This window comes from Ambystoma mexicanum, chromosome 12, assembly GCF_040938575.1.
Source record: "Ambystoma mexicanum isolate Mex_15411 chromosome 12, UKY_AmexF1_1, whole genome shotgun sequence".
Classification (NCBI taxonomy): domain Eukaryota; kingdom Metazoa; phylum Chordata; class Amphibia; order Caudata; family Ambystomatidae; genus Ambystoma; species Ambystoma mexicanum.
Window position 1 is genome coordinate 803,056,675 of NC_090936.1, and position 12,771 is coordinate 803,069,445.

Sequence of the window (12,771 nt, forward strand, 5' to 3'; positions counted from 1 at the left end):
GCTCCCCCAGGCCCGATCGCGTGTGGGACTTCTCGCGCACCCCTGAAATACACGCACACGCTCCCCCAGGCCCGATCGCATGTGGAACTTCTCGCGCACCTCTGAAATACACGCGCCGAGGCCAATCACGTGTGGAACTTCTCGTGCACCCCTGAAATACACGCACACGCTCCCCCAGGCCTGATCGCGCGTGGAACTTCTCACGCACCCCTGAAATACACGCGCCCAGGCCAATCGCGTGTGGAACTTCTCGCGCACCCCTGAAATACACGCACCCAGGCCATTCGCGTGTAATAGTTCTCGGGCACCCCTGAAATACACGCACACGCTCCCCCAGGCCCAATCGCGTGTGGAACTTCTCGCTCACCTCTGAAATACACGCGCCCAGGCCAATCGCATGTGGTACTTCTCGCGCACCCCTGAAATACACGCACCCAGCCCGTTCGCGTGTGAAACTTCGTGCGCACCTCTGAAATACACGCACACGCTCCCCCAGGCCAGATCGCGTGTGAAACTTCTCGCGTGTTCCCAAAACCCGTAATACACGTTCCCCGCTTTGCGTTTGCTGTTTGCCAGTCGGGTAAACTGGTACAGGGTTGGCGCAGCCCTTTGCGATGGTTTTGCGATCTTGATGGCTTTTCCTTGCACAAGGGCGTTCTTGGGGGCTTAACTGGCGCTGCTGCAGGGTCGCTGCGCCACTCTGCACCACGTCCGCTTTTGGAGGCAAGAATCCATGAATACGCTGTGCGCGGAAATTAATTTTATCGCACGCGGCTGGCGCAGACATTCGCACGGGCACGCTGTGCGCCAGCCGCGTGCGACACTTTTGTGCGAATTTCCATGAATTACCCTGACAATGTCTCTAGGTCTGTACATTATGCAGTAAAGGTACATTTTCTTTTCTTTATGGTTTAGTGAGTTTATGAAAATATGTACGTCTTTTTAATTGATTGGCAGCTTAGACCTCCATTCCTGAAGAAAATGCAGTGATGGCATGCCGACTTCTAAAGGCATTTGATTATAGGTGATTAATTTGATCATATTGTAATATATCTGATTTCTTAATTTGATAGGGGGACCAGAATGTCGTGGAATTACTGTGACAGTTCTGCTCTTAGTCTGTCTGTCCCAATGTTCCAAGCCTTTTCACGAAAAAAAACAGTGTGCCCCCACTTTGGGAGTGAAGGCCATGTTCTGCTATATTTCTTCACATTGAACTAATGGACCAGGAGGACTAGAGTTCTGTAACAGAGGACGGTCTGGTCTGGTGACCGTGCATGCTAGGAGTTTGATTATTTTTCTTTTTTTTAAATGTAATGGTAAAAAGGTGTGGATTTCCAATAGACATCGCTCTCACAGACGTGATGTCACCTTACAACTCCTGTGATAAAGGTGGGTGCTGTGGAGCTATCAGCAGCTAGATGATAGAATGATTGATACGACGTAACAGCAACAGCACTACAGCTAAAGATACCAACTGGGCTGTTTTGAGTGCTATGATCTCGGCGAAGATAAGGCTTTCTTATCATTAGCCTAATTTTCTATTTTAATTTTTGAAATCACAATCAATGGAATCCATCATATAGATTCCTCGTTGAATGATAAACGGGAAATCCCATTCCAAAGGTTAAGTGCTGCTAGCAAGCGTAGGATTTCAGCTATAGTGGTCCTATTGTCATTGTGCTACATTGTGCCATTCAAGATGTTTGGAGCTTAATGGATTGTTCAGCTCGTAGTCCTTTGTTTGTGTCAGTGGGTGCTGTTATGATAAGTACCAAATTGCAGTCAGTCATACCTCAATGTCGGTGTTTGTGAATATATTTGGTATCTGGTGAACCGATAATAAGGTTATCTATGCAGCATGTTTCAGAATATGTGAATTGTCCTCAAAGTCATTGGTAGAGAAATTAGGCTAAAGTCACCTAGTCTAGCGCCCATGTGCAACACAGCACAATACTCGAAATAATTCCTAGAAACAAACATGCATTACCGTGTTTAAGTAGTGTTGTCAGCAGAACGCTATTGTACCCAGCCATATCTCACAGCGTTCCTTCTTCACATTAGCTTTAAAATTAATCACTAACATATTTTTGAAGCATCAGTGTATGTGGAGTATAAACTATAAGACAAAAATCAGGACTATGGTTTCTAAACCTGTGCGTAAAAGCAGCTTGTTTTCTCTGGCCGATGTGAGCATTAGTCATTAAAAATCAGTCTTTATTGTTTATAAAATAGAAATAGGTCATAACATTTTATGGGTTGTCATATACTTTATAAATATGTTCAAGCCACTGATAAAGAGCCATTAGATTTGTATTTTTGCCTCAAATAGACATACTTTAAAATATCATTATAACCGTCCAAGACATCAGCTGTGCAATTACCTAGGTAGATGACTGCATTTTTGATGGTACAGCCCTGAGACGTTTCATGTTGTGATATAGGCCCCGATTCATGGAATTTGTTGCATGGTTCAAAGTAACTTTGCACTGCCGACACAAACCCTGATTCATGGAACTGTGCAGCGTATTTTTTTGCAGTGCAATGAACTTTGCACTGACTTAGCCCTGCAAAAATAAACTTTGCACAGTTCCATGAATCAGGGTTTGTGTCGGCAGTGCAAAGTCACTTTTCAGCAGTGCAAAGTCACTTTGAACTGTGCAAAGAATTCCATGAATCGGGCCTTTAAAGTAGAAAACTGCATATATATCGTACCCTTACCTCATTTTAGTCCCCATAACATGTCTTCAAAGAATTGTCTACTTCTTTTTTTTTATTTTTGCTAGACTCTTTTAGTCTTCACACATGATGAATGAGGAACAGCATGTTCGTTCTCTTGAAAAGTCATTCCTATTATGTATGTGCTGTGTTGGTGCAGTGCCTGTGACGACTTGAAAGAGACTCCTTTAATAACAATTCTTTCAAAGTGCTGTTGAGGTGGTTTTTAAACCCTTGTCTGTGAAGGGGCTTTGTTTCTTTTAAAACCTGTTGAATATGTCAGGGTTCAACGTGAGACAAAGGCCCAGATCTGTAAAGGATCTGTAAAGGACACTGAATATTGCAATATTGGAAGATCTTCAGTGCATGCCATGTCATCTAAATCATCGTTGGTGTTGATGAAGGGGCACATGTATTGAACCAACATCAAACCATCTTGACATCACTGGGAGGGGTTGTGTAGCCCCAAGTTTGATAAGCGGATATATGGGTGGTCGTGCAAGCATAAACATTCTACCAGCACATTCCTTTAAGCAACTACCTTTTTTTAACAACCTTTTGTCGTATCTTCATAACTTAAGAATGTTTGAAAAACGTGTTGCTAATCATTTACAAATTACAATTTTGTCCTTTCTGATAAAATGCTCAAAACATCAGCCTGAGATCCATGGACGACTTCATGCAAGAGCTGTGTATAGGGTTAAGCTCTTATTTGTATAATAGTGTACTAAGAAGTGGGTATTACCACTTAAAGCTTAGCATAGTGAATATGGATATGTAATAAAAGTGTTATTTGATTTTATTTATTTTATTAGAAGTATTCATGAAAGCGCAGTCCTAACCAAAGCTTGTTTGATGTGTCACTGTACACTTCAAGCAGAACCACAGAACAATATAAAAGTACAACATACAATATGTGTATTAAATGCAAGAGACCTCTCAAAGTGTGCCCCCCCCCCTTATTGGCCCCTAGGAACATGATGAGAAGTCCAACAAAGCCCTAAAGACCGGCATGGCAGAGCGTCCCCGCCATAGCTATCAGGAGTGTCTCCAACTGGCACCGGAGAAGCAGAAGCAAGGAGAGACTGCACGGAAAAGCATAGGCTGTTCCTAAACAGTCAATAGAAGATGAACAAATCCTGATTCTGAGGTGCTTCCTTCTTAGCCGTAGGAAAGTTAATGGGCCTCATTCCGAGATTGGTGGTAGTCATGGCGCTATTTGCGCCATGACTGCCACCAATAATGGGTCCTGCACCGGTGTTGGTCAATGGGGACTTACCGGTCCATTCCGACCTTGGAGGGACCGGTAAGTCCCCATTGACCGAACCATTCCCCATTCCCATTTGAGCCCCCATAGGGCTCAATGGGAATGGGGAGGACGCAAATAACGGGCTCGCGAATGACAAGCCCATTATTTGCACCCTGATCCCCTAACGGGACCCGTAAGGTACGTTTGGTCCGACCAAACGTACCTTATGGGTCCCGTTACGGGACCTCGGAATCGGGCGGTAGTGGAATACCGGCACCGGTCTCCTTACTGGTGCCCGGTATCCCCTACCACCCGACTGCCCCAGCCCAATGTCTTTACTCTGGTGGAGATTCTGACTACAGTGCTGGACATAATTAATGAATGAATGCTGAATTTCACAGAGAATGCTAATGCCATGGCAGTCCATGTCCTATGCAGCAGAGGGTTTACGAGTGTGCCCTGTTGACTATGTGGAACACAGCTTCCTCCAAAAAAGCTTTCCATCTAACATATAGATGAGCAAGTTGCTGAAATTGAATTGCCTTATAAGCCACACAACCCAGTCTGTAGAGAATTCCATCTTTTAATGGACAGGATGGACATGTTTCCTAGAACCCTCTAACACATTTTCAGTGGCATAGCAAGGTCCTAGTGCACAGTGTTGTCATGCCTACCATCAAAGCATCCCCGCCATCAATGTATGTATGACACGCTAAGAGTATGTAGTCTAGATCCAAACATCTCAGAGGGAAGGAAACACTTGAACCAGCTCAGTAGGCACAGCTGACACTGCGCATGCTGTGCTTCCTTGAACACGTGGACTTGTAACAACGAGTTGGTGCATGAAAAAGCAAAACAAGTGATCTGGGTTACTCAACCAAGACAGGTGCTATGCCGTGAATTGCTGATGCTCAAAGCCAGGCTAGGGCTTCGGCTGATGATTGGGGCCCAAACAACAACAATCCTGTCTTAGAGTTATTGCATTTTTAAACAGTCAGAAGGCATTAATGCCTCAATCATTAAGAGGCAAAACACAAGGTGGTGGACATCTGCTTCTGATGAAACTGACAGATAAAGTTGCATGTCCTCGGAGTACTGAGGGATCGACGCAGAATAGTCAGCAAACAGCTCGCCCAGGTGCATACATTTTCTTTTCAAACATGCTTCAATTGCAAACTGTAAACATTCTAAAACAATGAGGCTGATTCACAAACAAGGTTCTGTGATTAACTATGATTTACTCGTGACTTAAACCTGGAAAAAGCTACTCCATTTACAAACAAGTTACTGTGAGCAACTCCAAATTATTCCTGTCTTACTATGAGCCAGTGAGGGGGTAAATCAGAGTTATTCCTAGTAACTGTGTTGTAAATTGAAGTGTATAGACCTTTGCAAGTGTTGCAATTCAATCAGCACCATTGTCTCCTCTCTTGAAATGGGGAATTGTTTCCAATGATATTCACACCCCTGCAGCTTAGCGTAAGTGGGGTTCATTCAGGTGGAGTGCACAATAAATACACACATTTTCAATGGATTAAGTGAGGTCAGTGTTAACAGAGACTGGGAAAGTTTGCCATCATTACAGGTGGAAGCGTCTAGTTGAAACCTTGACCTCTACGGCAGAAATTCTGCACCTGTGCAAGTCTAATTTAACACAGATTCTGCACAGTGCTAAAGATTGTTCTGTTGCAAATATGTATTGCTTTAATGTATTTTTGAACTGGGGCATTCTTGCCCTGGTGTAGATACTATGCAAAAAAGCACTGCATTTGTGTAACGCGTTTGTAATGTGAGCTCAGGAGTGCATAATGAATTTCACAAAAGTCATACATTTGTATGTTAAACCTAAGGGTTAAGAGAGGTACTGAAATGGGGAGTTGCAGAGTGTGAGGAATTGCCTGCCATCTGGTGAGGGTGTGAAAGCCCCAGATTTTATTTATTTTGATTAAATATTAAAATGATGCAGGTAATTCTATATCAGAAAGGGTGATCTGCTAAAGCATTCCCTTATTCAGAAAACTCCATGCCAAAAATATAGTGAACACATGTGCCAAGCTATATCAGTCCCCAGATCATCAGCTCCTACACCCCGGTGGCACAGAGCAGGTTCAAAGATTTCACGTGCCTGGTTGACAGCTGCTATGACACTAAAGTCACTGCAGACAGCGGTCGTATTTAAATCTACAACTCTCACCCTAAACCACAATAACTTTGACAAACTATCCATCTGGTGACAGTTTAATATCAAATAATAAGCCATACTTTAGTTTTGGAATGCTGATGGATAGTTCATGTATTAAAGACACATGAGAATTGTGTCCTACTCATGTCAACGCTGTTAGTTTATGCCAGATTTGAAGAGGCTATGTGGATTCTAGCCAGACATCAAATCTCTGCTCAGCCAGCAAGACAATAGGCAGGGAGGTTTTCCCTCTCCGATCCAGCCCCAGAGATTGTCAGCAGGAGATCTCCGGAAACCAACCTTCAAAGAGGCACACCCATAACAAAAGAGCCAGCCTCACACCATTGTATTGCATAAAAACGGCCCTTAAAGCTGCATGTGCAGAAAGGAGGTCAGAGTTGGAACAGTCAGAGTAGAAGGGATTGGTTTTCCTTCCTGCCTCCTCCACATAATGCAGAGCAAAGCACTTTGGGTATGATGCAAAATGGTAAAAGGTGCTTGTCACTTTGACAGGAATTGGACCCCTTAAAACAGGTTTGTTGTTACCAAATCCCCTGTGTCCTACTATCTTTATTAAGAACGGGTATCACAATCCACTTTTAATTAGGCTTAGGGAGTCATTATGACCCTGGTGGTAAGGGGTTAACGGGGCCGGTAGAGCTGTCGGCCCCATTAACCCCCTACCGCCGCATTATGAGGTTTGCTCACGGGACCCGCTAAGGACGCCTGGTTCTACTGGTTCTACCAGGCGTCCTTAGCGGCTGCCGCGAGAAGACCAGCATGCTAACAAAGGGCCTGTCATTAACGGGCCCGTTGTTAGCATGCTCCCCATTCCCATTGAACACTATAGGTGCTCGAATGGGAAGGGGGATGGGCTCCTGGAATGTGTAAATACTGGGCCCTCCAAGGTTGGAATGGCCCGGTATTTCCCCATTCCAGGAACCCGGACCCGGTACCCGGAATGGGGGTAGCCATGCAGCAAATTGCGGCATGGCTACCTCCAAGGTCGTAATGACCTCCTCTTAAGGACAGACAAATTCAGTTGGACTCTATTGGGAAGCAGTCCTTTTTCAAAGCCATTGGCCAGAGATGTGTACAGATGCTCAAAGGCAAAGTGGGGGGGGTGACTTGCTGTTGGAACAGGAGCTGCACTCTACCACCTGCAATGGCATCAAGGCTCTTCGCTGGAGGTGAAGGGCTCCTACAAGCACCAGCTACCTCCCTGAATTGAGGCTGAAGGGAAATCACACTCCCCTTTTTCATGAGCTCCTGGATTGTGACTCACAGCGCTAAAAGAGGCAGCTGTATTCCTATATTCCTGCATACTGGTGATGTGTTTTTTTCCCCTGCTTAACAATTAAGTTCTGTGCGCCTATTCCATGTTTAAAGTCCACTGCCCATCCAATGCTTTCTTTGAAGTCCAATGCCCAACACGTGTGTTGCACTTTTGTTAAACACAAGAAAACAACACATCACCAGTACTTATACATAAGGTGAATTGTATGATCTAGAGATTGTCCATATTCTACCACAGAGGAAACTTTTATTACAATACATGCATAAGAAGTTAACAGTATATAGCTTTTCATACCTAAAATAAGTAAGTTAATACATGGTTACATGAGTGTATTTGGAGTTCAAAGTGAAATATTTAGTTCCTTTTCAGCATCAAATTGATCTACTTACCTACACATAAAAAGACTGTTTGTGCAACACCAAGCCAGTATCATTAGGTGTTTACTACTTTCAAAGTAAGATATAATTAAGATTAATATTTATATATAAATAGAAAAACCAAGCAATGTAATTTCTATAATAAAGCATTAAGTTGATAAATGTGTCTTATAACCATTGAAGAAGCACGTGATGTGAGAGGCCAGAATCTGCATAGTGCAAAACACATTTTGGGCAGTGAACTTTAATAAAAGCATTCTGTTTTGGGGAAGAGGACTTTAAAGAAAATATCAAAGGATTGCTTGTGAAATAAGACCCCAGGTGGAATTTGAAGGATTTGGAATAAGATTAAATGTAATTCAATAATAGTTGGAGGATAGTTTAGTTTAATTATCAGCAAATTACATATATATATGATATTCACGTGTCTACAAGACTAGACAACACGTGATCAGATTGATCGAAATGTGTGACTGATTGTGATGATCAATCATTTTTTTCATTTGAACTTAATGTGTTTATATTTTTTGCTCAGCTTATTCATATATGCAGAGTGCATTGACATGCAACTGCCTACAGTGTGTTCTATTCTAATATTGTCATAGATGCTATTCAAATTGCATCCCTTTAGCTGCAATTTCTAAATCAAATAAAAGTAAATAGACCACCACACAGGTTTTTAACCAACACCTATACTGTTTAGTAATTGATTCACAAGGCTAATGTACTTTTCACTTAACAAGAACTTAATAATGCAGGTCTTACCTACATAATTGGTTCAATCAACATACTATATACAGCACCGACTTGTCAGTTTCTCACAAGATATTATACATTTGTGTTATTTTAACAATACGGTGATGAATACAACATGCACAATGCATTTTGTTGGAAAGACATGTTTCATTTGTATCATATACACCTGACAGTAGCAAGTGAAGCTATCCCCCAAACCCCTGTCTTGTCCAGACAAGACATCTTGTAGACTCTCTGTGCCTGGTCCAGTACAGCATGACCCACAGACACCATTAATTATCCGGGCTGCTGCCTAACCATCATTAGCACCAATGCGTTCTGTTGGTAGTGGTAGAGTTCAGGGTATGGTGCCATTTGGTCAGGATAGCAGAGAGAGAGTGATGTTAATGTTAATGTTAAACAATATTTGTACCGCACACTATCACAACCGGGGTGGTCCCCTGGCACTCTGGCGGCTCTGAAAAAGGGGAAGAAGGGAGGGTGAGTTAGTGGGAGGGAGATGGAAAAGTGTAAGAGAGCAGTGATGTGCTGTTGCCGCCTCAGCCCAGTGGGTCCGTTGGCTGGACCTGGGCGTTTGCGGCCAGTAGTCGTTGTGTCTGTTATGCGAGTCTATGTGTGTTTTGTTTTGTTGTTGCAGTGTAGTGAATTTTGTGTGGTTTGTTGTGCTGTAGGTTTGTGGTTGTGTTTGGTTTAGAGTTTGAGAGGTGTATGCAGAGGGTGACATTGTTAGTGCATTGGTTAGTTGGCATTTCTGTCTCGAAGTGAGGCATTGGGCTTGCGTAGTCTCCCCAGATGGGGTGTGGGAGCATTTCTGCACCTCTGTCCTGATCTGGGCTTCTCAGGTACTCACAGAACTTTTCACACCTGGCCTACCCTTCCATCAACTTCCTTCATAACCTTACCTGCCTTCCTTCGCCATTCATACGGCTAGTGTACATGCTAATGTCCACAAATTAGTTCTAGTGTGGTGATTGCTAACATTCAGACAACTCTATGGCGTTACCTATCTAGTTTTGGTCGGAGTTTCTCTGGTCGGTTCTGGGGGTTGTCTGTGTCCTCTTAAGTTTAGTCATCCTCTTTCCTTTATGTTACTGTTTTCATTTTGTATCTGTGGTGTAGTAGAGCCACGTTTTTAGTAGTTTTCTGAATTGTAGGTGGTCTTTGGTGTTTCTTATTTCCTTTGGGATGTTGTTTCAAGTTTTTGCTAGGTGGGAGAAGAAGGCGCCTCCAGGTTTTTTCTTAAGGTATGGTTTTTGTTCCAGTTTTTGTGATGAGTTTTTGTGATGAGTAATGCTTGCCTACATTGCTTGTCATATTCCCGTCAGGGGTGCCGGGGCGGCGAGGAGGGCTGGATTCCACAGCAGTGGCGGACTTCATGGAGAAGCACATGCTCCAGAAGCAACCCGCCCACTTGTAGGTGGCTCAGCAATGCAGTATAAAAGGGAAGAAAGACAACTTTGAAATTCTTTTGGTAAGGAGAGTTAAATAAAGTGAAGCAGAACTTCATGTTTGTAAGCGCACTACCTAATACATTGAGGTAGAACCTCTACCTTGTGAGTGTGGTATTAGGTCATAGAGAGTGGCTCTGCTGGTTGATTGCATTACAATGCATGTTAGTATTAACTGGACTGAAGTAGAGAGCGAAGTAACAGAATGTAGAGGATGTTGTGCAGTTGTAAAAAGCCCATACAAACAATAAAGTCCATCAGAAAGATCGAATCAAATGTCCCCGAAACGCTAGAAGTGCTTAGTTCACTGTAGCATTTGTACTGCGGCATAGAGAGGCAACTGGGTGTGTAATGGTCCCTTTATTCCTTCGGTCATGTTGCCATCTTCCTTTGTATGCGTTATTGTTAGATTTGTACCTTTGACCGTAGTCTTTCTCTCTGTTTGCATAACTCATATTTATACAACTAAATGGCAGAGGATCTACCAGCACCTCACTGACTGTCTGTTTACCTGCCAGTTATTAACCCACTGACCTTATATGATCTCCACTTTGTGCTTGCTTCTACCAGTCCAATGCTCATAAGTATTTTCTTTAAATGAATTAACTACTTCTGCTGAGACTGTTTATTGCATTCATTATGTTTAGCAGGATATGTATGTGCATTCGTGTTTCTGCTAAACTCCCCAGCTCTCCCAGTTTTTAGGGAGTTTCATCTTGTAACATATGACGCTTCAAAAGCAAATGTGCAGAGCACCAGCTTAAAATCATAATGATTAATGTGAGTCACGGAGCAATTTCATTTAAAATTAGCAAGGAAATAAAAATAGTATTTGCGTTGCAATTATTACATGAGGACAGAAATTGAACCTATGTTCAAAGCATACATGAAGTGATTGTATCCTGCCGGTTGTCTCCCGACACAGTAGAATAGGTTACAGATCGGTTCTCAAATCAAGCGAAGATTAAAATAAAATCTCTCGTTTCCTTTTTGTGATTCGTTGACTGAACGAAGCCTGGCATTTTTCGGTGCCATCGTCCCCCACCAGGGACACAGGAGCAAGAAGGTAAGTGGGGTGGGGTAGGGAGGAGGGAGGGAAGAGAAAAAAAAAAAGCTTACCTGAGTCCCCAGCGGGGGGTAGAGGCAGCCTCTCAGCCATGGGGAGGCTCAGAGCGGGGATGACCCCGCTTCGAGCCTCCTCATTGGCTGAGGGGCTGCCCCACCCCCCCTCCCCCCGCCGAGGACAAGGCAGCTGGAGTCCCGTCCGAGAATCGAAGGATTCTCGGCCGGGTAAGGACCCAGCGAGAGCCAATCAGAATGCGTGTTGCATTCTGCATGACTCTCGCCGGGTACTAATGTGTAATAATCACTGATGTGAAGGTTGATAAATGATGTTAGAACCAGTATTACTGGATGATCAAAGTAGTACATGTATTATTGTGTGAACAGAATGTATATTTATATCTTCTTTTGGTGAGTGGAGTGTGCTAGGACTACCTGTTGGTAACAACGGTTCTTTTTAGTAATATTGTCAGTTTGGACTCAAGGTAGAGGTTTCTGTCCAGGTGCACCAGAAATAGTCTAGAGTATTGTTTAAAGTTTTAAACATAGATCTCTGAAGAGGATTTAAATATTGAGAAGTGCACCTCCATCTTGTTTTTTGTTTCAGTTTATAACATGTCAGAACCTAAACAAACCACGGGCAGAGGGAGACGCTGGTGGTCTTTTCACTCCTGCAGCGGCACTTGTGTGCACTGGGGAAGACAGAATTGCACCTGAACAATTGAGAGCATCATCCATCTTATGTTCCATATCCCCTGTCACAAGACTCTTTGAGGTAAAACAGCCAGTACAAAAAAAACATTGGCAATGCCAAAGGTTCGGCCATTTGTGTAGGTATGGGAAAGACACTTGTCAGGCACAGTTGTAGTGATATTAACTCACCATTGATGGCAGCAGGTACAAAATGGTGTGAGTACCTGGGCATCTAATAGCAGTGGCCCGGCGGGTTTATAACTCCAATTAAGTCATTAACTCTCAGAAGACTGCTTTGAATGAACACTGACAGGCAATAGTTTGATGGTAAGGCTAGATTAAAGCGAGCTCAAAGAGATCCGGTGAGGAGGTGTTTTGGGCAGGGACAGGCAGGAACTAGTTGAGAATGGCGAAAGAGGTTAGCATGGCCATGGGCAATCAATGGGTGGCCAAATATTCAAACAACACCTACAAGCGGTGTCCCACTCTGTATATGCCATTTCTCCTTATCTGCACACTAACTGAATAGTTTCGGTTTATAGCTGTTGCAAAAGACACCTAACAGCCCAAACTAATGAGCGGGTATTGGACCATGACAATGAACATCCACTAAGACTAAAAGAGGAATTTGAACTTTCAGTTCCATTTACTCTTTCAGGAGCAGAAGCGGGAGGTGTGTGGATCTTATCTGCCGAATATCAGAGAAGATCATGAAATGAAGCAACTGCACAGTGGAAGATATTGAAAACCAGTGTTCTCTATTTTCACACCCTCCCCCCAACATCCGTTGGGTCAGACACTAAGGATGATGAGATAGATGATGATCAAGATAAACATTTTGTTTGATCCAAGTTCATGTAGTGTCAAACATTGCTGTTGGAAAGCAGTGATATTGAGTAGGCAGCAGAGAATGATGACGCTGATGCAAAGGCTTTAGTATTATTACATGCGCACCCCCACCTGTACATAGTTTTTTGAGAAACAGTCTT

At 43.3% G+C, this 12,771-nt stretch overlaps 1 protein-coding gene across 3 annotated transcripts in view; it reads right to left on the reverse strand.

The window, feature by feature from the left end:
* Positions 1-12,771, reverse strand: part of PPFIA2 (PTPRF interacting protein alpha 2) — a 2,558,488-nt gene that overhangs the window by 1,556,434 nt on the left and 989,283 nt on the right. The window lies entirely within an intron of this gene.